The sequence below is a fragment of the Suncus etruscus genome, chromosome 13, assembly GCF_024139225.1.
Source record: "Suncus etruscus isolate mSunEtr1 chromosome 13, mSunEtr1.pri.cur, whole genome shotgun sequence".
Lineage (NCBI taxonomy): Eukaryota > Metazoa > Chordata > Mammalia > Eulipotyphla > Soricidae > Suncus > Suncus etruscus.
Genome location: NC_064860.1, coordinates 87,155,629 through 87,181,657, shown reverse-complemented (window position 1 = coordinate 87,181,657; position 26,029 = coordinate 87,155,629).

Below are 26,029 nucleotides of genomic sequence, written 5' to 3'. Positions count from 1 at the left end.
TGACATTGTTCATAAGAATAAAAGGTTAAAGCACAATTTAAATTTGTTGTACTTATCTTTGAGAGAACGGTGGTAGCAAGTTTGCTATCTTTATAAGAAAACTGTAAAACTGCAATTTCATAAATTTAGAGTAACATTTAAGAATACATTCTCTTGTTCAGTTGTGTGGCTTTGTTGTGCCAGTGTCTGATGATTGACACTTAATAACAGTACAGAGATATAAGGTGTGATCACACGTGTGTGGTGTGTGCATAAATAGCTTAGATACAGGTAGAAATTGTTAGATTTCCCTTGGAATTTCTTGAGTATAATATCAAGATTATAAACTATATTTTATCAATTTCTCTGAGTAAAACTACAGGTCTCACATAGTAAAGGCCTTTTATTAAGAAGAATACCAAATATCTTTGGGCATTAATGAAAGGGAATTCTTGCAAAATATTGGATTTTATTTTGAAATGTTTTTTTTCTATTTTAATGAAACTGCATTTATAAACTTATTTTACTTACATAATATACTTTTCTGAATTCTAGATATTTAACACTTGATAGTGTTAAATAGTAATATATATATAGAAATTAGGATTTTCTATTACTTTAATAATAGAGAGGAAATAATAACAGTATTATTACCATAAATATAAGTGTAGAAAATAAACATTTTAGTACTTAATTATAAGCACATAACTGATTATGACATCTAATTATAAAGTAAACTCTGTATATTCATGGACAACATGGTAGTGTGTTTATATGAGAAATTCTATATATAAGTATTATTTTTCAATTATAGAAGACATTGTTATTTAAAATGCTAAAAGTAATTTAAAGCATTATCATTTATCTTATTAGTTTATTATTTTGTATATCCATAAAATAAACCCACAATGTAAATTTATTGTGAGCAGGACAAAAACCTGGCTTTTCTTCGAAACCACCAACTCTCAACAGTTAAAATGGTGTACATCAAAAGCAACAAACCTAGAACATTAACTCCAAATGTTTAATTACCCAATAATTATTGAAACATTATTTACAAATGTCAAAATAGAAATAATAGGGGCGGAGTGGTGGCACAAGCAGTAAGGCATCTGCCTTGCCTGCACTAGCCTAGGATGGAACACAGTTCAATCCCTCAGTGTCCCATGGTCTTCCAAGCCAGGAGCGATTTTTGAGCACATAGCCAGGAGTAACCCCTGAGCCTCACCGGATGTGGCCCATAAAACAAAAAAAAATAGAAATAATATGAGTTTATTGATATGTAAATAGATAAATCTGTAGTATAATAATAAAATTTATCTAATATAATTTAGCTAGCAAAAGTTAAGCCTTCCATTTATTATACTATGAGGGATCATCTGAAATAAAATAAGTCAGAGAAAAAACTGATTTGTGACTTCATGTGTGTGTGCTATAACAGCATAAAACTATTGAGCAGACTAAATAAAGTAAAAATATATGCAGCAGGGAAACAACAAAAGTAAGATGTTCTGAGGGAATAAATGGGAAATATATATAAAAAGTGACATGCTTATAAAGGATGTAAAAAAGAAAGAATATATTGTCTTGACATAGTTTATTATATTATCATGGTCATGAAAGATATAAGAATTATTTAAAAAATGTTTCCTAATCACAGCTAGAGACATGTTGAGCTTCAAAATAACTCATGCTTAGATCTTCTTTCACTCTTACTACCAAAATTGAATCTCTCTCTAAGTGGCATAGATGACATTCACCATCAATACTACTGAGAAATGTGAATATCAGAGAAGAATGGCATCGTTGGATGTAGGAGGGTTGACCAGACTACACGCCCATGAAATTAACTTATTAAAACAGCTATGCTTCATTATTTTGCCATACAATTTTGCCATAAAATGCTGTCACTGTTGATAAAGCCTTATGATATCAAGTTCTTAAGTCTTCACTAAGTGAAAACCATGTATATCTTTCTTTTTCTCAGCTTCATTCAGACCTTCCAAGCCCACATTCCTTTCCTGGGGAACAGTAACCAATAAAGATTTTTTTATAAAAATTATTATAGTTATTTTCAAGATCATAGATGTACAGTTCTTCATATTCTCAGTGATTCAAGTCTGAAAGATGTATATCTGAGTGGTTAGAATAGTCAAAAAAAAGTCTTGGAATCCTTAAGTCTAAGGAAAACATATATAGAGAACTGCAGACACCTGTTTATTCCTATAAACAAAAGGATATAATTATTCCAATAATTGTTGGATGTTTCTATAGATGCCTAGTAGAGTGAACATATCAAGAATATTGGGTTTCAATTTTGTAACTAATTATTACGGACATGGTACCTTAAAATTATAATAGGGCCTAAGAGAGTCCAGGAGTCAGGATCTCAGTCAGGGTTTAGTCTTTAGCACCTGAGAACCCTGGTGCTTTTGTTCTCTTTCATTTGTCTTCAGTCTCTGAAACTGGAAAACACAAATTTTTAAAGAATTCTATTTCCTTTAAAACTTGATTGATTACATAGGGTCCATCTGAATAATTCAGAATAAACATTCCATTTTGAGACTGCCCTACTCCCTTCCCTCTTTTAGTGTCAGAGATCAAATCAGGGCCTCACACTTGCAAGTGCTCTACCACTCAACACTATCCTATCTTTTAGAGAATAAAAGTAAGTAAAACTAATGAATTACAAAGTAGTTTGTAAAATTACATTTTAAAAAAAGGAAACTGTCAGATTTGAAGTACTCAAAAATATGGAGTCTGAGATACATATTTTAATGTTTTGTTTTGTGTTTAGTATTTGGGTCTGCCAAGCAGTGGACAGAAATGAGGTTCTACTATGAATTTTGGCCAACTGACATGTGATTCAGTGAAAGGATTCAAGAATAAGAGGTGGTAACACTTGAAACTTGCCATGGATTGCACAGGCCACCCTAGTGGTTTCACTATTACTGTATTATTATTACTATTAATAGTAATCACTATTACTATTAATGGTGGTTGCAGCATTATGTGGAGGGGAGTCTCCAGCTCCAGCGTTGCACTTAGTAATGCTCTGAGGATCGCATAATGCTGGGAATCTTTACCACCTGTAAGGTTACATGAGAGATTATATTATTTAAAGGAATTTAATAGAGTGAGAAAGCAGCACTTTTTTTTTCTTCTTAGTGATTGGTGATACTACTATAACTCCTTTACATAATCACTGGAAACGCTACTTGTTATCTCATGTCAATTTTGGGAAACAGCACATTTTGCTCATGATTTTCAGAAACATGAGCAAGTATTTATCCAGGTCAAATTAATATCAAAATATTACATATGTTAAGTTTCATTTGTATAACCAAATTGAACTTGTTTGCTCAGCGAATTTATAAACCTAGTCTTCATTTGTTTTATTATTGTGATAGCTACATCTACAAAGTGTCTTTTCTTATGTAGTAATTACAGGTTCTAAGTATTAGTTCATACTATATTTGAGTGGCTGTTATTTTTCCTATTCAAACTGGAAATTTTCTTTCTTTGCCTCTTTTCCTCATGAGACAAAATTGGCTTAAGATATTATATGTGTATATATTACATTTGTATAGCTTTATACTCCAATGTTTAATGGCTCTATATTATTATAACATTCAAAAGTCTAGTTTTCATCTACCCCAATATAGTTGACCCCTCTTAATCATTTTATTCATTTCCCTCTTCAAATTAATATGATGTTCTAATCTAAACGTTTGTTTTCCTTTTTTGGTTCATTTTCTTTGAATCATCTCTTAAAAATACATGATTAATTTTGGAACTATCACACAAATCCTAAATTATCAGCTGCACTCTAGAAAACAAAGCCAGATTTTATGTAAGATTTCTAGGTACTTATACAATGCAGATGATGATTCCGTATAGATAATTGCTATCAGACTTTCTCAGTCTCAAAACAGAAAAAATTTTAGTGTGAATATATTTTACAAATTATAATATATTCCAGATAGAGCATTGGCAAGAAGCTTGCTAAAAACACATAAATTCAGACATAACTAGCAAGAATCTATTTTAACAAATTCCACATGTGATCTGGAGAAACATTAAAATGTGAAAGGCATTACACTTAGTAACAGGAATATTCAAAACACGATTACTGTAACAAAAGCCATTCATCTTGATGACACCTTACTTTTACATTTTTCCCTAATGTAGTCCTTTCCATGGTTTCTAAGAAATATTAGAGACATGGTTTTCCTATATCTACTTTTTAGATGTTCTCCCACCTGATGGCACAGTTAAGAATTTTCCTTCTTTTAAATATCTTGGGCATCAATTCCTACCCCACCCAAAAATGACTGACTCAAAACACATAAGGAAGAGAATTGGAGGAACAAATAAGAGACATTTTATTTCAGCTTTTTAGTATTTTTCACAGTGCTATTGGCCCTCCTGCAACAGTCACCTCAGCTCTCACACTGAAATGATCACAACTGTTGTAGTTATATCTTTTCCTTAACCTTTCTGACCATGATAAGGCTTGTATATAATTTTGTTAAAAGGAAACTCAATTGAGTTGAAAATCACTTAGGACATAATCATAGTCATATGGGTAAATTAATTTTATCCCAAAATAATTTTTTATTCATTTGAAATTCTAAAGTGAAAAAAATGGTTTTTGAAATAATTAAATTTGATTTTATTGGATTTTTGTGTTTTCTTTTTTGTTTTTGCTTTTGTTCTTTTTTGTTTGTTTGTTTTGTCCAGGCCTGCCTACACTCAGGAGTTACCAGGATTGATTTCTGAGTGCATAACTAAGAGTAACTCCTGAGGACCCATATGAGATGCTCGGGGTCGAACTCAGGTCAGCTGCATGCAAGGCAAACACTCTACTTGCTGCACTATTGCTGTGGTCCCCTTATTTTAATATAATTTATTTAAGCTCTTTGGCAATATAAGGGATATCATTACTCTTTTGCTAATTCTCAATAGCCTACTTTTGTTTCACTTTCATAATCACACAGGAAATATCTTGAAAAATTATAACTTTTGTGGTGTTAGGACAACTTCATATTAGTATATATAAAATTTGCTTATGCCTCATGTTCACTTTTTACATTATACAGTTAAACTTTCCTGTTTTATCTGTTCTTGTAATATTTTAATATTTTATAGCATTGTCTAAATCACTAGGATAATGGCTTTTAGAAATCACACAAGTTAAAAATATAACTGGGCAAGAGAGATAGTGCAGCATGCAGAGTGCTCACCTAATACACTCTGAGTTATATTCACTCAAGTTCACATATGCTCATCCCAAGTACCGTCAGGAGTGATCCCAGAACACAGAACTCAAATAAGCTCTGAACACTGCTAGATGTGATCCAAAGAAAAAGATTACCAAACTAATTACAATATTGCTAGTGACATTTTGAAATACTTTATTTAAAATATTGAACAATTTTGAATTTGGAGGGATAAAACAGCAGATAGTGTGTTTGCCTTGCAGATGGCCAACCTATAATTAGTCCCTGGATTCCCTAAACACTGCCAGAAGTGATCCATGAGCAAAGAGCAAAGAGCAAAGAATAATCCCTGAACTCACTGAGTGCGGCCCTACTCACACACACACACACACACACACACACAAGGAAAAAGAAAGAAATAGGGGCGGGAGAGATAGTACAGTGTGTACAATGCTTGTATTACAAACAGCCAGTTATCTCAGAATGGATTGCTGGCATCTACATGATCCCCAAAGCTTGCTTTTCTAAGGCCTAAGTCAAGAGCCAAAGTAAACTCTAAGGATGTGGCCCAAAGGCAAATAACAACAAAAAATAAGTTCACATAAATTAATTATTGTGACATTTTTATAAATTTAAACAGATCGCATATTTTGGTAATTATAATTTATTTGGTGAAAACCTGGTTTAGATAACCATTATTTATTTGGAATTTATAAAAATAAATTGCATTTCCTATAACATGCATTAAAAATAATATTGAAAATGTGAGAACCAAGTCTGGCTTAAAACTTTTTTCTTTTTTTTTTTGTCTTTTTTTTACTTACTAACTAACTAACTAACTAACTAACTAACTAACTAACTAACTAACTAACTAACCAACCAACCAACCAACCAACTAACTAACTAACCAACCAACGAACCAAACAACTAACTAACTAACTAACTAACTAACTATATTGCTTCTGTTTTTGTAGACAACACCAAGTAGTTCTTAGGGGCTGCTCCTGGCTCTGTGCTTAGGGATTGATCCTGGTGATCAATTGATAAGGGGAATTTAAAGGTTTTGGAGGTGAAATCCTAAGCTCCCATCTTCAAAGCTATTTTCCCTCAAGAAAAATAATTCAAAGATATAAACCTAATAATAATAATAATAATAATATAAACCTAATAATGAATGTTGATGTATTTTTTCTCTTTATTTGAATATCTTGATTACATAAATAATTGTGATTAGGTTTCAGTCATGTAAAGAACACCCCCATTCACCAGTGCAACATTCCCACCACCAATGTCCCAAATCTCCCTCCATCCCACCCCACCCCCACCTGTACTCCAGACAGGCTTTCCAGTTCCCTCATTCATTCACTTGATTATGGTAGTTCTCTGTGTAGTTATTTCTATAGCTGTACTCACCACTCTTTGTGGTGAGCTTCATGGAGTGAGCTGGTGTTCCAGCCCTCCTCTCATTGTCTCTGAGGATTGTTACAAAAATGACTTTTATTTTTCTTAAAACCCATAGATGAGTGAGACTATTCTCTGTCTCTCTCTCTCTCCTTCTGACTTATTTCACTGAGCATAATAGATTCCATGTACATTCATGTATAGGAAAATTTTATGACTTCATCTCTCCTGATGGCTGCATAATATTCCATTGTGTATATGTACCACAGTTTTATTAGCCATTCGGCTGTTGAAGGGCATCTTGGTTGCTTCCAGAGCCTGGCTATTGTGAATAGTGCTGCAATAAATATAGGTGTGAGGAAGGGGTTTTTGTATTGTATTCTTGTGTTCTTAGGGTATATCCCTAGGAGTGGAATAGCTGGGTCAAATGGGAACTCGATTTCCAGATTTTGAAGGAACCTCCATATCGCTTTCCATAGAGGCTGTACTAGACGGCATTCCCACCAGCAGTGGATAAGAGTTCCTTTCTCTCCACATTCCCGCCAGCACTGATTGTTCTCATTCTTTGTGATGTGCGCCAAACTTTAAACCAAAAAACGTTGCACTTGACACACTCCTTGCAATAGAATCACATTTTCTTAGTTAGTAAAAGCAAATTAAATACTCTTATGCTTCTGTCCCAAGATGGCATGAGAAATAAATCAAATTTAATTTTGTATCCTAAAGGAATTGACGGATATTTGTTACATTTATACCCCTGTAGGAGCAATGGCAATTGGTTTTATTTCACTGCAAAAAAAAAGATAAACAAATGATGCTACAAAAATTTAGAAAGTTATTGCATGGTTAAAAAATACTGATTAAAATCATAGAACATTCTATTGAGTTGAACAAGGAATTTTTATTGCCTCTCAGGTAAACTACCTGTCCCCCTTTGGTCTGTTACAACCATAAATAGTTAAGAGAAATTCTTATGTCTGAGAAGAATATGGTGCTCACAGACACATAAGATCACTCCAGACTACACTACCATACTAGGTTTCTAATTAGTTCCCATAAACGGTGACAATTGAGTCCACTGTCTTAAGTTAGATTGTTTATTTCCCCCACTTTTTATCTTTTCTCCTCTTTGTGAACTGTTCAATAAGGTATTTTGGTGAAAGAGTCCCTATTTATCTTTCCTTCTCTTTGTTATTTGTTAAATAAGAAAGTTTGTAGAAGTGTCCCTCCATTTAACGTTTATATTAAGAACCAAGTCGATTGGATTGTTGGACTTGTTCTAGCATCCCCATAAGCATCAATCTCGCCATGTGATACTGTTCTTTTTTTGCATAGGCTCATTAAAATGGAAAATTATATACAAACACGCTATTTATTTATTTATTTTATTATTATTTTAATTATGACAACAAAGATGCAAAGAAAGAGGACAGGGTAAAGTTACAGTGGAAGCCCAATCACCCATAAACAGGATTCTCGGTAGTCCCATCGATGATATCCCAGCTTTGAACTTTCAGCCAAAGAACATTAAGAAAAACAAAACTGAACCCATGTACAATACAATTACTTTGTCCCTCAAATCCCCAGTTGTAGTACATATTATTTCTTAGCAGCACACCATATAATCTAAAACAAACACGTTCTTATCTTTTTGTTTGTTTGATTTTTTTTTCGGGCCACACCCCTTTGATGCTCAAGGGTTACTCCTGGCTAAACGCTCAGAAATTGCCCCTGGCTTGGGGGGACCATATGAAACGCCAGGGGATCAAACCACGGTCCTTCCTTGGCTAGCACTTGCAAGGCAGGCACTTTACCTCTAGGGCCACCTCATCGGCCCCAACACGTTCTTATCTTATAGAGATGGGAACACACAAATTTTCATAAACGGTGACAATTGTGTCCACTGTCTTAAGTTAGATTATTTTCCCCACTTTTTATCTTTTTTTTTCTTTGTGAACTGTTCAATAAGGAATTTTGGTGAAAGAGTCCCTCAGTTTAATGCTTATGTTTGAACCAGGTCACGGGGATTGTTGGACTTGTTCTTGCGCCCCCTTAAATGCACTGATAATGCCAGGTGGCATTATTCCTTGTTTGCATAGGCACATTAAAATGGAAAATACAATACTTACAAATAAGTTCTTATCTAATAGAGATAGGAACACACAAATCTTGTGGTGCAATGGAACCTTGCACCCTGAACATTGACATTATGACCTGGCACAGGCCTCAGAGGTTTGGGCATTCTCCATTCACCCCTGTTAGATAGATGAAGCCATCTATGAAACATGCAAAGTTGTCTATGACATCACCTGGAAGCAATCCTCTACCAGGGAAGGCCCTACTGCTGCTCTGACATCGATTTACTCAAAAGAGTCTTTCCTTAACACTGAGAAGATTTAAACAACAACAACGACCTGCTTACTGGACAGGGCTTTCTACATTACCCTTTAATTGTGAGTTGAAATTAGACGCCACTCTACACCATCCTGACTTCAATGTAGGATATACAGAATCCAGGATCTTCAATACAGAAACATGATACCAACAACAGAGACTGTTTGAAAAATAAAACTGTATGGGCACTACAGACAATGACCTGGATTGGACAAACTAGTTTGCCTGGAGCCTAGAATTGGTCTTATGCCAGGAAACTTCAGGGGTAGGGTCTCCTTGTATTTAGGCCAAGGTTTTTTCTTTCCATGTCCCCCATACTTTGGTGGGCCCATGCAAACGATACTTGCCACTCTAACACTCTTTTTACAATGCTCCTTTGACTCTAAACCTTTAAGAGAACACTAGTAAAAATATCTGGAACTGCACTTTTGTTTTTGTTTAGTTTCAATTTCCATTCTTGAATATGTCTGTTGGTTTTTTTTTGCTATTTGTTCCATTAAGTCTTGAATGGCTGTGAGATTCTAAAACTATTTTTATTTCCTCTGGATGATTCAATCTAGTTATATAATATTTTGCATACTAATCTATTATGGTTATTATATCACTTGTATATTATCCCTTTTCATTTATGATCCAATAAAAATCTACATTAAAAAGTACTATGCCTTCAATGTTAAAGGAGTTACATAAATTTTGTGGCTTTAGACTGCTTTCTGTACTGCTAAGAAATGTTATAATGTACTACAATCTGGGGACTTGAGGGACAAAGTAATTGTGCATGGGTTTTGTTTTATTTTTCTTAATGCTCTTTGGTGGAAAGTTCAAAATTAAGGTGTCAGTAAGGGGATTTCTTCTGAGAATTCTGTTTATGGGTGATTGTCTTCCCACTGTAACTTTACCTTGTCCTCTTTCTTTGCATCTTTGATCTCATAATAAAAAATATTTTAAAAAAGTAAAAACATAAAAAAGAAGATCACTCCAAACTACTAATTTATATGCTAGATAAATAAAATGATAGGTATTAATTTAACCCTCAGACAAACAATAGTGTCATGTGCATTATTCATCTCACCAAAATTTTTAAGAGTCTATTCTGGAAAAGAAACATGGTTATAGTTAAAACTCTGTTTACAGTCAATAAAAATGGAGAATTATGGAGAACATAACAAAGGGTATTACATAGCTTTATAAGATCAGTCCAAGGGCTATGTTGTAAAGCACATCTAAAGATGTATTGCATCATTTCAAACTTATTTTAGAATGTAGCTAATTATTTCTTTACTCTTCATAGTAGTACTAGGTAAAACGTATTAACTTCTGCTACATTATTTTTTGTTTGTTTGTTTGTTTTGGGGGTTTTGAGTCACACCCCGGCAGCACTCACGATCTTCTCCTGGCTCTATGCTCAGAAATTGCCCCCCAGCAGGCTTGGGAAATCATATGAGATGCTGGGATTCGAACTATCATCCTTTTGCATGCAAGGCAAATAGCCAACCATTGTGCTATCTCTCTTGCCCCAACTTCTGGTACATTCTGTAAACTATCTTGGAATGTAAAGTGTTGTCTAATTCAACATTCCATTCATTTAATTATGCAGTATGCATTTATCTATGTGAAATATGGTTACATTTGAAATAACACCAAGGGATCCTCAGTGAAATGCAGTACAGATCCTAATGGAGATTCTACTTTCCTTATTTTTAAAATTATCTGAGATGGCTTTATTGTTTATCTTGTTTATGGATCACAATCTGCTACTAGGCCAGATACTTGGTTTTCTGTACTTGATGGGGTACTTGCAGTACTGGGGATTGTACCAGGATAAGCTCTTAGCCAAGCAAACTACGTTATCTTAACCCCTGTACTAGCTCTCTTGTTCAATTGCTTCTTATTTTGTGTTTAAATGTTGCACCTGTAGCTTCTTTTCTACACGTGTCAGTCCCACTAGCTCTTAATAAATATCCTGCATAATAAAATCTATCTCAGAAGCTTATTGATATAATTCTGTCAATACCCAGCAGCAGGTGGCTGTTAATTCTACCAAGCACTCTCAATCATTTGAATTATGAAATTACAAGCATTGCCACCTGATTCTCAGGGGAATTTTCTCTTGAGTTTGTTGGCCTTTTTCCTTAGCGCTGTCAAACTATCTATTAATAGTGATACAGCTGACTTTTCTAGTGATAATTTAATGAGCACATCTTTGTTTATGTGTGGAAATGCCAAAACATACAGCTTTTTGGAGGTCCACATGCTAGATTAGAACTTTATTGAAATTCCAGGTGTATAGATTATACCAAGGTATAAAAACTCTCTAAAGTGAATAAAAGATAAATGGGACCTCTCTATGTTACTTTTTTTTTTACAACTATGCATTAATCTATGTTAACTGAGAAAAAACTTTAATATAAAAGTCCTATCAAATAGATAACTCAGCCCTCCTCATTCTACTCCCGTTCCTACCAGATTGACAGACTACTCCTGGAAAGCTTCCTCTTTCTTGCACTGCTACAGTTTTCAGATTGAAGATTTTAGGACTTACGTGTTCATTTTGTCTCAGTATTGTCTTGAGATCATCATGGGCACCTTCTGCAAAAGAACTCTGGAACCTACTTCTGAGAATTCATATATATCCATATAATATTTGAGGATATTTTGCATTTGACTAAATGGTTCTGATACTGGCATGGATCCTTGGGGTGATTTCCTTGAAGTTGGCAGAAAAGAGACAGTAGCCCAGAAAAGAAAATTTATCACTTGCTCTCACCATAGCTCTGCCTTGTCTATCAAGGATTGATCTAGGACTGATAAAGTGTGTGGTGAGTCCCTTCACAGCATTAACATCAAGTCTTACCAGTCCCATTAAGCAGCCATCAATTATTACCTTGTATCACTTGTTCTGTCCAGTTCAGGACTTAATCCACACCACTAGGCTTATGATGAGCCTCGGATTCAGGTTGGAAAAGAAATTTCTCTTTGCAATAAAAAGAAATTCAGGGGCCGGAGTGATAGCACAGCTGTTGGATATGGACTTGCATATGGCCAATCCAGAACAGACCAGGGTTTAACACCCAGCATCCCACATGGTCCCCCAAGTCTGCCAGGAGTGATTTCTGAGTGCAGAGCCAGGAGCAACTCCTGAGAGCTGCTGGATGTGGCCCAAAAACCAAAAGAAAAAGGAAAAAAAGAAAACGAAAATCCTAGATCTTGGCCTATCTGGTTTTGATCTGTGGTACCCCATATGGTCCTTTGAGCGTCCGTTTTCTGAGCTTGGAGCCAGAAGTACATCCTAATGACCATGAAACAAAACAAGACAAAAGTGGATTTATACCAGAGCCTGTAAGAATTTTATGGAAGAATTGCAAACAAAACTCAGAATCAGATGGGTCCAGGTACTGCATAATGTCCTGTCTCTTAGTACCTATTTACAATGTAATCATCCATCCTGTTGCATTGATGCTCAGACTCATCATCTATTAGTCCTTATGTGCACAGGTAAGATTTCTACTACCTTGCCGAATGTCAAATATAGGTGAGGGGGCACAGTGATTGTCCTGTCCTAGATTTGCTTTTATTTGCTGCTAGCTCCTCCCACACTCATCCTCATATAATTACTTAGTTTAACTGATTAGCAATTAAATTAACTACCATCTTTTTCATACTATAAGAAACACATTCTTTCTCCAGAAGATGCATCTTATGAAGCGAATGCCTCCTGGAGCTGAAGCTTGAATGCAGGAGAGGAAAGCATTTAAAAACTAAGTGTATCTTATGGTCAGGCGAATTGTATAGAGCAAAAAATACAGTACGTAATTCACCCAGGGCCCCATCCGTACTCTATTTTTCTATTTAAGAATATATAGAGACAAAACCCACATCGAAAACATGCTGCTTCTGATGATTGAACTATTTTTTTTAAACTTTTTTTTTTTTTTTTTTTGGTTTTTTGGGCCACACCCGGCGGTGCTCAGGGGTTACTCCTGGCTGTCTGCTCAGAAATAGCTCCTGGCAGGCACGGGGGACCATATGGGACACCGGGATTCGAACCAACCACCTTTGGTCCTGGATCGGCTGCTTGCAAGGCAAACGCTGCTGTGCTATCTCTCCGGGCCCAGATGATTGAACTATTTTAATAGGTTCTACATAGCCATTTTGGGAACAGGGGATTGGGGCCACACTTAGCAGTGTTCAGGGCTTACTCCTGGCTTTGTGCTTAATGGCCACTCCTGTCACGGTTCAGAAATCCATATGGGATGCTTGGAATGTAGCCTGAATTGACCACTGAATTGACCAAGGCTCTACATAGCCTTCTTAAAATAGCCATTGCTACTGCCAACGGGAAAGATAACATTGCATGAAACTTAACATGGATGAAAAAGTTATGAGGAACTGCTCATAATCTAATCAATGAACTGCAAAAATGCAAGCAGTAAATAATTCTGTTGGAGCTACATCAAATTTGCCTTGACCAAATCTCACCTTTCTTTCAGACCTGAAGCACTTATCCAGAGTTCATTAATTCATGAAGAGACAATGGCTTGAGCTTCTGCCTCTGGGCTGATGCTAGCTGACTACTGAGAGTAGGAGAAGGCTTCTAAATAGATAAATAACAATGCCCAGTCTTAAAAAGGCTTTTTCTTAAACAAACAAACAAAAAATAAGCTGCAATTTGCCTGAGGATATTCAACACCTCTTTTAAAGTTTAAAACCTTGAATTTCATTGTGTGTGTTAAGAATTGAAAATTGAGCCTCTGGGGTTGTGGTTGCTAAGAAACTGGCTTTATTTGGAGGCTGCTTTAAAATCATCCTGCTACCCTTAATTAAAAAACGCCATCATTTGTAAAACACTCACTTATTTCTCTTTATTAAAAGTCTATGAGACTCGTGAACACTCACTCTTCCAGGAGTTTGCAGAACTCTACACTAAAAAATAAAAATGAACACATTTGTTTGTGATTTGAAATTATTCTCAGTCTTAATTAAATAGATTTATAATCTCTATTCATTGTTTTCTAAATTATCTGATAAAGATTTCCAGTGTTGACTAGAGCCTTTTCCCAACAGAGCAAATTGTTCATTTGTGTGTGTGTGTGTGTGTGTGTGTGTGTGTGTGTGTGTGAGAGAGAGAGAGAGAGAGAGAGAGAGAGAGAGAGAGAGAGAGAGAGAGATCAAAGGGTTAACACTTATAGTTGGTAAAGAAATACCAAAGATCTTCAAACAAAGGCTAATTTCTTAAGTAAATCACAATGGTTTTATTTTTACTGTTTCCCCCACATTGACAAAATTTGGGGTCTAGAGAACAGATTTTTACTACTTGCAATCTGAGGTTTAGGATTGAATCTTCATTGCCATTTCTTCTTTTACCTTCTCTCTAAAATAATGTTATTTTCTCAAGTTGTTGGGCTGTGACACTACCAATTTTCTGAAATGGCAAAAACATAATTTTCCAATTCAATATACTTAAAAGGTTGGGCAGAACTTAATAGCCTGAGAAAATAATGTCAGTAAATTATGCATGCTATGATTTCTATAGCCATGCAGATTAAAAAATCTCAGGTTAGCATTTAAGAATAAGAGATTATAATTCCTTTTAATATTTTACCTTTCTTTACAATCTGCTATATTTTTAAGGAAATATGTATAAGAATGTGATCTGAGGCCACATTTATATATAACATGTAACAGGAGAGCGAGGCAATTTCTAGTGTTTCAGGGATAAGAAAATCGTTTATTTAGACATATATTTGTTTGCACCTCATAGAAGTTCTAATGGCAAAAGGTAAAAAGAAAAAGCAATTAAGCTATCTTTACTAAAAAAAAAGTTATTTCAGTTATAGGAGAAAAAAAGGCATGTATACAAGAAACGCAAACAACCTTAGAATTTACTTACAGAAATAAGAACAGATTATTTATAGAGTTAAGTTGAATAGGGTAATGTAAATGGTGTACTTACACTGAACTTGTTCCAGTCTGAAATATATTTTAAAATATATTTTAAAGTTATGACCTAATATATGCATAAAAGCGCATATGTAACATATGCATAAAAATGAAAATACCCTAATAAGCATTTATATCTGATAAATTTACCTTAAATTTTAAAGTATGCTATGATTCTTCCTAGCTTATCAATATGACCAGATATTTTCTGATCATAATCTTTGAAAATTATCTTCAAGATTCACTCTTTTTTTTTAATTTTTATTTTGATCATATTGACTTACATATCTCACAATAGTATTTTAGGTACATATTAACATTGAATCAGGGGAATACCCATCACCAAAATTTTCCTCCAACGACCCCCTTTTCCTTCCGGCAACCCATATCCCCACCATCACCCTCGAGCTGCTAGAGTAGGTGGTCCCCTCTTTCTCTAGCTTACTATTAGAAGATTCACTCTTTTTAAATATATTTTTAGGACCAGGAGAGATAGCACAGCGGTGCTTGCCTTGCAAGCAGCCTATCCAGGACCTAAGGTGGTTGGTTCGAATCCCGGTGTCCCATATGATCCCCCGTGCCTGCCAGGAGCTATTTCTGAGCAGACAGCCAGGAGTAACCCCTGAGCACTGCCGGGTGTGGCCCAAAAACATATATATATATATATATATATATATATATATATATATATATATATATATATATATATATATATATAAAGGGCTTTGATTAAGGCATCTTGCATCTTGATTTATATAGCTATTCATAATTAACTGAGGTTCAGCCTTACAATGTCCCAGCACCAGACCTACCATAAGCATAAGCTCCCTCCATCAAGATTCCAGGGTTCCCTCCCACACTCTCCTATGCCACTTGATCTATGCCACCTCCCCCTTGATATATTTTTTGTTTAGTTTTGGTTTCGAGCTACATCTGGAGGCACTCAGAGCTGACTCCTGGTTTCCGTACTCAGAAATCTATTATGCTGAATGAAATAAGTCGGGGAGAGAGAGAGACAGAGACAGAGACAGAGAGAGACAGAGAGAGACAGAGACAGAGAGAGAGACAGAGAGAGAGAGAGCAGAGACAGAGAGAGAGACAGAGACAGAGACAGAATGACAGAGCAGAGAGACAGAGCAGAGAGAGACAGAGAGAGAGCGAGAGAGAGCGAAAGAGACAGAGACGCAGAATGGGCTCACTTATCTATGGGTTTTAAGAAAAATGAAAGATATTCTTGCAATAATAATTTTCAGACACAAAAGAGAAAAGGGCTGGAAGTTCCAGCTCACCTCATGAAGCTCACCACAAACGGGTGAGTTTAGTTAGAGAAATAACTACATTTTGAACTATCCTAATAATGGGAATGTATGAGGGAAATAGAAAGCCTGTCTAGAGTACTGGCAGGGGTTGGGTGGGGAAGAGGGAGATTTGGGACATTGGTGATGGGAATGTTGCACTGGTGATGGGTGGTGTTCTTTACATGACTGAAACCCAAACACAATCATGTATGTAATCAAGGTGTTTAAATTATATAAAGAAATCATTCTTGGCAGTATCAAGAGACCATATGGGATGCTGAGGATAGAACCACATTGGCAGTGTGCAAGGCAAATGCCCTCTTTGCTGTGCTATTACTCTGGCCCTTCTTGACATTTTTAAGTTTGGAGATTGAAGTGATTGTTGTAGTTTGCATCTCATGCTTTCAGTGTTATTGGCTCTGTGGATTAGATATACATATAATATAATGCTGCGCCTGACTTTAAAGTTGAATTTGAGAGTTGAAAAACCACTGAATGTCATATAAAATTGAGTCTATCTAATGAGTGATAATGAAAATTTATTGTACAACTAATAAGTAATACTAAAGTGATATGAAGTTGAAATATTTATTCCTTGAAGACAATTCCTTCTATAAAATATAGAAAAATATTCTTCTAACTGGTAAGATATTTAAATAAGTATACAATAACTTCTAAGTAGTCAAAACTCTTTTGTATCTAACAAGGGCACTTTTGTTTCTTTTGGAGGGGAACCATTTTTAGAGGTGTTCAGGATTTACTCCACTCTCTATACTGAGAGATTACTTTGGCAGCTCAGGAGACTCTATGAGGTTCTAGGGATTGACCTTAAATTAGCCATATGCAAGGCAAGAACACTAACCATTATAGTATATCTCTTAACTCTGATCATGGTTTTTCTTAACCATGTTCAATCTTTGTATAGACAAATGAACAAAATTATGAGAGTATCATATAGTTTTTATAATTTTTATATTCAATTTAGAAGTAAGGTTTGAGATGTCCTGAGTTCTCAGTTTTCAGATAGACTTTTCTTATTTTTCAGAAAAAAATTTAGAATGTTGCTGCAAGTGTATTATCTTGCAAATGGATTCAGCATCCCTCCTAAGTGTAAAAAATATTTATTAAGTTAAAATTTTATGGATACCTGTATATACTCTGTGGTGATGATCCTAATAAATGATGAACTATCTGTCAATAGTTCAGGTGTGCAGTTCATATTAGGGAACTGACATTAAAACAAACAAACAAAAAAAACCCTCTGAATATATGATTTTTCCATTTTTATTATAAGGTCTCAGCTAACCAGAAAATTTCTTGGCAAAATACTACTTTTTTTGTAATATTGCTAAGTGCTCTTGAATTGTTTATAGCCCTGAGACTTCTATAAGATTTTTTAACATTATTTCTTAAGGTTTCTAAACCAAGTTTGAGTAAACTCCAGCATATGCTCACAAATACTAGTATAATCACAGAAGGTCAGAGTGTTCTATTTTGCAGTTGAATTTCAAAATGAACTAGATAATTTTATGACCAGCTATAAAACTAGTAGTTATGAGAGCTAAAATAAAAAAGCTAATCAGATTTCATGTTTCAGGATATAAACTTGTCACCAGGAGCATTAAAAGACTTTTTTCTTAAATGAAAATGAAGATATAAATATATGTTATAGAAATTTTTTTCTTTAAAATATCAGTCCTCTAAATGGGTTACTGGAAATATTCAATCCAGTATACTTTTATTAAGTCTCTACTGTGCACAGAATTTCATCCTAGGAATAGTTCTTAGGTATTAGTCACTGGCAAAATAGAATATGCTTACTCTGAGTACAGAAGGAAATGCATTGAACTAGAGTTTAAGTCAATGATTCTAGATTCTATGTTAGTGAAAGAGTAACATATTCATCAAAAATTCTTGGTGCATGAAGGCACCTAATATTCCTTAGGGCAACTATAAAATGATGTTGAACAAAAGTTTTGTTTTTATGCCATTATTAAAATTTTTTTCTGAAACCAAGATAAAGGTTATCCATCCAACCCTAAAGACCAGGAATAAATCTGAAAGTAGAAACATTAGAAAAAGCCCAGATCACTAGAACATTTTTTAAACCTTTTTTCAGGGATGGGGCTCATCTGGTTGTGCTCAGGGCTTACTCATGGCACCCTGTTGAGAAAAACTCTGAAATAAAAAAGCAGTGCTCAAGGGAACATAATACCAGGCATCCAACCCAAGTTGACTACATGCAAGGCAAGCCTCACCTGCTGATATATATCTCCAGCCCTTTATGAATTTCTTTTTTTGAAAACTTTATTTAATAACTGATTTGTAATTAATTGATTGGTTTCTGGGCCACACCCAGCAGTGCTCAGGGTTACTCCTGGCTCTGCACTCAATTCGCCCCTGGCAAGCTGGAGGACTATATGGGATGCTGGGAATTGAAGCTGTCTACCTCTGTGCTATCTCTTCGGCCCCTCCTCCTGTTATGGATATCTGACATCAGGATGCTTTAAATGTAAAATAGTGAATATCTCTTTAGAAATTTTTAGAAAAGCTCTGTTTTCTTAGAGACAAGTATGGTTTTGTGAAAGCTTTGTTATATTTAGGGCAAAGTTTTCTTACTTCTGTGGTAGAAAGAACTTTATTTCTGAACGAGAATGCTCACAAAATATTAGAAATGGAAGAGGAAAGATAATGTCTGGAAACTTGGGATACTAGAACGAAAAGATAAGTGAAATAACAATGCCAAATTCTAGATGCACCATAATAGATAAGACACTTGCTTTGCACATGTCTGACTCTGGTTCAATCTCTGGTGGCATGATCTCTGAGAACAGAGCCTGGAACTACAGAGTGTGACTCAAAACTCAACATATTTATACATATATATTAGATTTTAAAGACTGCTTTATTAAAGATAATTTATCCCTATAAGTGGTAAGAATTGCTATGGGTAGTACAATTTAATCTTCAAGTATAAAGATCTATGAGATAAAGCAGAGTAAAAAATGATTTTATATAATAAATGTTCAAAACTATCACTTACATGTAGTATTTTTTTTTTTTTTTTTTTTTGGTTTTGGGCCACTCCCGGCAGTTCTCAGAGGTTACTCCTGGCTGTCTGCTCAGAAATAGCTCCTGGCAGGCACGGGGGATCATATGGGACACCGGGATTTGAACCAACCACCTTTGGTCCTGGATCGTCTGCTTGCAAGGCAAACACCACTGTGCTATCTCTCCGGGCCCATTACATGTAGTATTTATAATATCTGAATGAGAAATCAGTGGTTTAAAGGGAGGATGCCTAAAAACACTTTTGGCCTGAGAAAATAGGGAAAGAAGGAAAGAAATAGAGTGGAACAGATGGGGAGAAGAGGTAGTTGAGAAGCAATGGCGGGAAGAAACAATGTCAAGGGTATTCATGTACATTGTAGTTTTAAAAAATAAAAGAGCTAAATAACCAAGCCATTGAAATCCTGTGACCCAAACTTTAATAATTGAAATTGAAAGGATATTTGTCAAGATGGAGGGGAGTTGAGATCTGGGCATGGAGCTAGAGGAGGAACCTGGAACATTGGTAGAAGGAAGTTAACACTGGCTGTGGTATAGTGATAGAACATTTTATGTCTAAAAATCAACTATGAAAAATTTTGTAAATCAAACAGCTTTAATACTATAATGTTTTAAAGGAAAGAGCCGCACAATTCATTTTTAAAAGAATGAGCTGTAGAATCTTAGAAAAATGAGCCCTTATTTCTGAAAGGAGGTGCAAATTAAGCATCCAGAGAATATTGTATTTTGACTGGAACTTAAAAGAATAGGCTCTCAATTGATGGTAGCAGCATTACAGCATTGAACCTGCCAGATAGTACAAATGACAAAAGGAAATAGGTTAACTCTTCTTGTTTCTCAGCAAAATACTAATGCTACAGTCAAATTAAATTCTAGTGTTCTTTATTGAAATAGTTGAGATTGGAAACTTAATCTCAGATGTGTACTTTTATTCAGTATACAATAGGAAATCTTTAGAGGATGAGCATGAACTGGAGTTTTCTAAGATTAATCTATAAGTATTGTGTTGGTTGGCATTGACAGGCAAGAGATAAGAAATTCTCATTCCCTTACCTGAAAAAACCTTATTTTTCTTTCTTAAGTTAATCAAAGAAAGAGCTCACTAGTAGATTTTTACTTACATAGTTATTCCGGGAAGCCTTCATGATCTTTTGGTCTAGATTTGATAAACTTGAAATTATTAGTTTTTCTTTTTCTGTCTTATCTGGCAATACTATTACAACCAATATAATGTCTTAGTTTTCATTTACATTTTTCTTTTCATCCCTTTATTTGATCCACATGAATAATTTTTAAATTTGTGAATCTCTTAAGTATATCCCTTTTAAGTATTTCCCTTGGAAAGAAAAAGTAAAATGACAATGAAAATGCAAAGGATTGAAACAGTAGAAACTACCATATATTTCATACCCTAAGAAGCACTTCACTCCCCCAAGAAAAGATGGGGAGAAAAATCTGTGCATCAAGCTGAAGCCTAAGTATTTTAAAAAATGTATATTTATTTTCTGATGTAAAAAAAAGTTAGGTAAAAGTGTTTTAACCAGCCGTGGACTGCTGTATTATAAATATTATAAATATACTTTAGGCTTTCAGGCTGGTTGTTCCCAGCTGCTGTCACACTTACTTTAGACTTTTATTTTTGTTTTTCTTGTCTATGTGCATGTTATGGTCATGTGCATCATTTAGAGTGAAAAAGATGGTATTTTTCAAAGGGTTGCATATATGAGATGTGGGAAGGAGACAAAGATTTCAAGGTCCCCCCCACCACCTATGTCTCTATACTGTGTATGTGATAGGATAGTCATATGGAAGCTTTGCTATTATTTCACATGGCATCAATATCCTGTGTAAATACTTTAATTAAAGTTATTTCAATGTCCCTAATTAAATGTAGAAATGTGGAAACTCTCTAGGCCAGTACCTGAAATCTGTAGGTAGTGGTAAAATTTTATTGTCTACTACATGAAGTCTAATACTTCTCTTGAAAAGATTTATCATTTTGTATCATCTAATGTAAAGGAATCCAGAGTTGGGGGTCTTTAGATTTGACATAGTAGCTATAACTAGACAAGAAAAAAATCTTTCTTATTAAATATGTTAAGGAGAATATTTAATGAATAATACTCTATGCTACAGACGGGTTAGCATTGCTAAGCAGAAACTTCATGGGTCAGAGAAACTTTCACAGAGAGAGAAGCGGGAGCACAAGTGGACGAATATGAAATATGACATAAATGAGACCACACAAAATACATTGTATGGGGACTCACGTCCAAGAGACGAGAGACAAATTTATTTTTCTGCCGATGACATTTTATAGGCACAGGGTCTGGAATGCAGGGTGTTGTCAGGGAGAACAAAAGAGTGGGAGATGTTCAGGAGAAAATGCAATGAGAGACCAAGCCTTAAATTTACATGTTAGAAGACCCTTCTTCAGGTGAGAAAAAAACTCTGCTGGAGGGCAGTGAAACCCAGAACTAGAGATGTTTATGGTTTAGCAAAAAGCAGGTTTTTCAAGATACCAGAAGGAGAGAGACAGAGATATTTTTGATGTCTATGTAGTAGCCACAAAATAGATTTTAGGGGGGACGGAAATAATTGTTTACCATCATAGAGCTAGACTCAGAAAAATAAGCTGTTGGTGCCAGGGAACTTTTGGCGGGCTTTTGGTACTGACATTTCTTTGTCTGTAGAAGAGCTGAGGCTGGATTTCTATAGTGGCCAAATAGAAAAATGTAATGTTACAGCCATGTTGAAATTACGGCCAATGATCCACGCAAAGGGTCAAATGATTGACTTCACTAAGCGGGCCTTTTGGCAAATAATTCTTAGAGGAAAGCACTGCACCAGGAAAGGAAAAAACCACGTCTGGTGTGTGCTTTCCTTAAATGGGAGGTAACAACTCTACTATGTTTCAGTAAGTTTATTGTAATAAAAGTTCATTGCTTCAAAATAAGATTAAAAATCTAAATTTCCTTTTAATAAATAAAGTTAATTTTTATTGAAAAAAATTCAGCCAAGTACCAGAGTAGTAGCATACGGTAGGGCATTTGCCATGCATGGCTGATCTAAGAAAGCACAGGTTTGATCCTTGGCATCCCATATGGCACTTGAAGCAGGAATTTTTAAGCACAGAGCTAAGAATAAACCCTGAGCACAGCTGAGAGTGGCCCAAAAATCAAAAAAGAAGAAGAAAAGAAGAAAGAAAGAAAGAAAGAAAGAAAGAAAGAAAGAAAGAAAGAAAGAAAGAAAGAAAGAAAGAAAGAAAGAAAGAAAGAAAGAAAGAAAGAAAGAAAGAAAGGAAGGAAGGAAGGAAGGAAGGAAGGAAGGAAGGAAGGAAGGAAGGAAGGAAGGAAGGAAGGAAGGAAGGAAGGAAGGAAGGAAGGAAGAAAGGAAGGAAGGAAGGAAGGAATGAGGGAAGGAGGTAAGGAAGGAAGGAAGGAAGAAAGGAAATAAAGGAAAAAATTCAGCCTGCTTTGATATACAACTAAAAGTATTCTTTTAATTCAATAAAAAATCTAATTTAAAACTTGAAATAAATTCTTAATTTCGAATGGATTTGTTATTTTATATTTTTCTGCACATTAATGTAAAATGCTTTTTTATATTTAGATTATTTTTGCCTTGTGTACCCAGCCACTTGGCAATTTAGCCATTGAATATGAATATGCACCTGCTTCTGAGATTGGCAAGGCAAAAATTTACTGTGAAGAATCAGTTATTTTGAATAGATAATTGGTTACAGGTGCAATGAATTAACCATCTGCCTTAGAGACCAACTCAGTGAGACAAGGAAACCTCCTTTCTTTCTGTCACTCTGGGAGCCATATCACTGAGATGTGATTCTAATGAAATTTTGGGGGTGTTTGGTGTGTGGAGTAAAGTGAGTGGGAAGAAAATTAAATTTGGTGACTATTCAGAATATTTTAGAATGTGTAAGACTATGGCTTATTAAATTTATCAATAATCAAATTCTTTTTAGAAATATACTACCAGGCTAGTCCAACGGCAGTGGTTTATCAGAACTTATTAACGTTAGTATCACAAAAGTTGGTATATAACCCCCCACTGCTCAATTTGTCTGGCTTAAAAAAAGAGAAATAGACTACCAGACATCTTGAATGATAAGATATGTGGAATATAGCTAGAAGAAATTGCTTAAAATCTATATGTGAATTTACCTCTGTGTTATAGTGACATCATATTTTATGTTATAGCTATTTTTTCTCATTTCTATTTTTTTATGATTTTATTTTTTGTGGTCCAAGTCTATTGATGTGGTGCAGTATGTGAAATAAAACTTATGATTTAATCAGATTTCTTTATAATTTCTCAGCTAAGAGCTAGAATATTTTTAAATGTGCAGCTACTGACTTATTTTCTTTGGATACTCACAATGTCTTGACTCCAAAGTGAGGAAGCAAAGCTTTTGTTAAATGGGAAATGGGAACCTAAGTTAATAAATAAAATAGAATTAAGTTTCAATAAATTTTACCTACATGCCCTCAAAATCTCCGGTGTCTACTTTCTAAAATTAACGATAGCCTAAAATAGAATATATAATACAATATTTTGAAAGGGAGTATGAACATATTCACCTTGCTTTTAAGAGTGCATTGTTAGAATTGCTTCATTTTACTATTTGTATTCATTTCTATTGTATCTAGTTCCTTAGTTAGACTTTATATTAGGTATGTAGTATGTAAAAAAATCATGCAGCCTAATTGAAGAGAACATATTGGGTTTAGAACTTTGCATGGTTTCAGGCATCTTCTATGAGTCCTAGAACCTATCTGTCTGAGGTGGAGTATTGTACATAATTTTCACTTGTAAGTCTTTCAGTGTGAACAAGTTATCAAATAGCACAATCTTATTTTTAATGAATGTACTAAAATGTTTAAATTGATTTTCTCTTTTAGAAAGGTCTTTCACTATATATTCTACTCCATTCTTGCCCTTCATTCCTCTTTTATTGATAGCTATTCTTCGATGTAAATTGATATTCATGACTTTTTTTGCATGACAGAAAAGCTTTTTACACAAAGAGTACTTATGGAAGAACTAAGCATGATATACCTTATCTAAAAGACCAGTGCTATTGTAAGAACCAGGAGTTACTTTAGACATCCTCTTCCATTCTAATTTTTTAAACATTTTATAACTGGAATGATTCAAATGAAAATGTAAGATGTGATAGAAAAATGCTGTATTCCTCCAATGGATGCAGGAATTAAATATACACGCATATCTATTTTTTGTAGCCTTCCCTGTTGTGTGATATTTAATATTCTGAGTGAAAGCATTATTTTCTAATCATGTGTTCTTGCTAGGAAGCTGAGAAATAAAAATGGTATTTGGTGTAATGTGACATTAACAAATTACAAGGAAAATTAAACTCTCTTGAATGTTTATCTAGTTTTACTCCATTGTTTAAAATATTATTCCCCCCTCCCTTGGTTTTTAGTTGTGTAGGCCTTACTCTTTACACTCAGGGATCATTTCTGACAGTGTTCGGGAGACTGTATCAGATTCAACCTAGGTCAGATTCTTGCAAAGTAAACATGTTACCTGCTCTACTATTATTCCAGTTTCACAAATTGTATTCTTTTGTTAAATGTTATTGAGATATTCAAGGTGACTGGTGTCCTTTTGTACTAGATCTTTAATGACTGTGAGGAAACACTTATAAGCTCTTTCAGAAATTCCAAAAAAAGGTAGATTACAGATTTAAAAAAATTGGCATCAAAAATAATACTGATTAAAGCAAGCCTTTACTGCTTAGTAGGAAAATTTAATAATGACATATATCAGTTATTTGGGTTCTCCGTTAACTTGTAATACTTTTCTCAACTTATTTAATTTATTTAATTATATATATATAATTTTATCTCATGTTGTTTGTTTTGGAACCATTTGGTGACTACATGGTTTCAGTACTTAGGTCATTCCCAATTAGGCTTGAAAGTACCATGCAATGACAAGGACTCAACTCAGGCCTCCTACATAAGAGGCATATTACCCACCTATTTGTTTATATACCCATCATTGTTATAAGTATAGAGTTCAATAGTAAAAAACACAGTGACATAGTTATAAAAGCATTGACTCCACTAATAACCAACATTTATCTTCAAATCTTTTTCATCCTCCTAAATTAAACCTTTGCACTCTAATAACCCTCCTTCATGGGAACCATCATTCATGTTACTTTACATATACATGAGTTTATGGATTTTATCCCATTTTAAGATCTACTGCAGGGCTACCATATTTATTTATCAATTTATTTGTTGATAGATACTTGAAGAATGTCTGATTTAATAAGATTTAAAATAAAAACTAGCATTTTATAGAAATGTTTGTATTCAAATTATCCTCATGATGTAATTTTATTGAATAAAACTTTCTGGATATTCTAACCTCTTAATTTACACATTTTATAAAAAATAATAAATTAAAATAAAAATTATTGCTCTCTCTTCTCGGATCCTTGCTTCATAGAGCTCAGGATAACCTTAAATTCCACTACCTAACACTTTTAACCTCTTAGACAGTTGATTATGCCAAATGTTTAGCACAAGGCCAATATCTGGCCCTAGGCTATTGATGATTTCATTAAATCTTTCCCAATCTGTTTACTGTTGCAACTGGGTGAAAATGCATTGAAATGAAACATCTCATTTCCAGTTCTATCCCCAGGCAAAAAGAGACACTGATATATTTCCC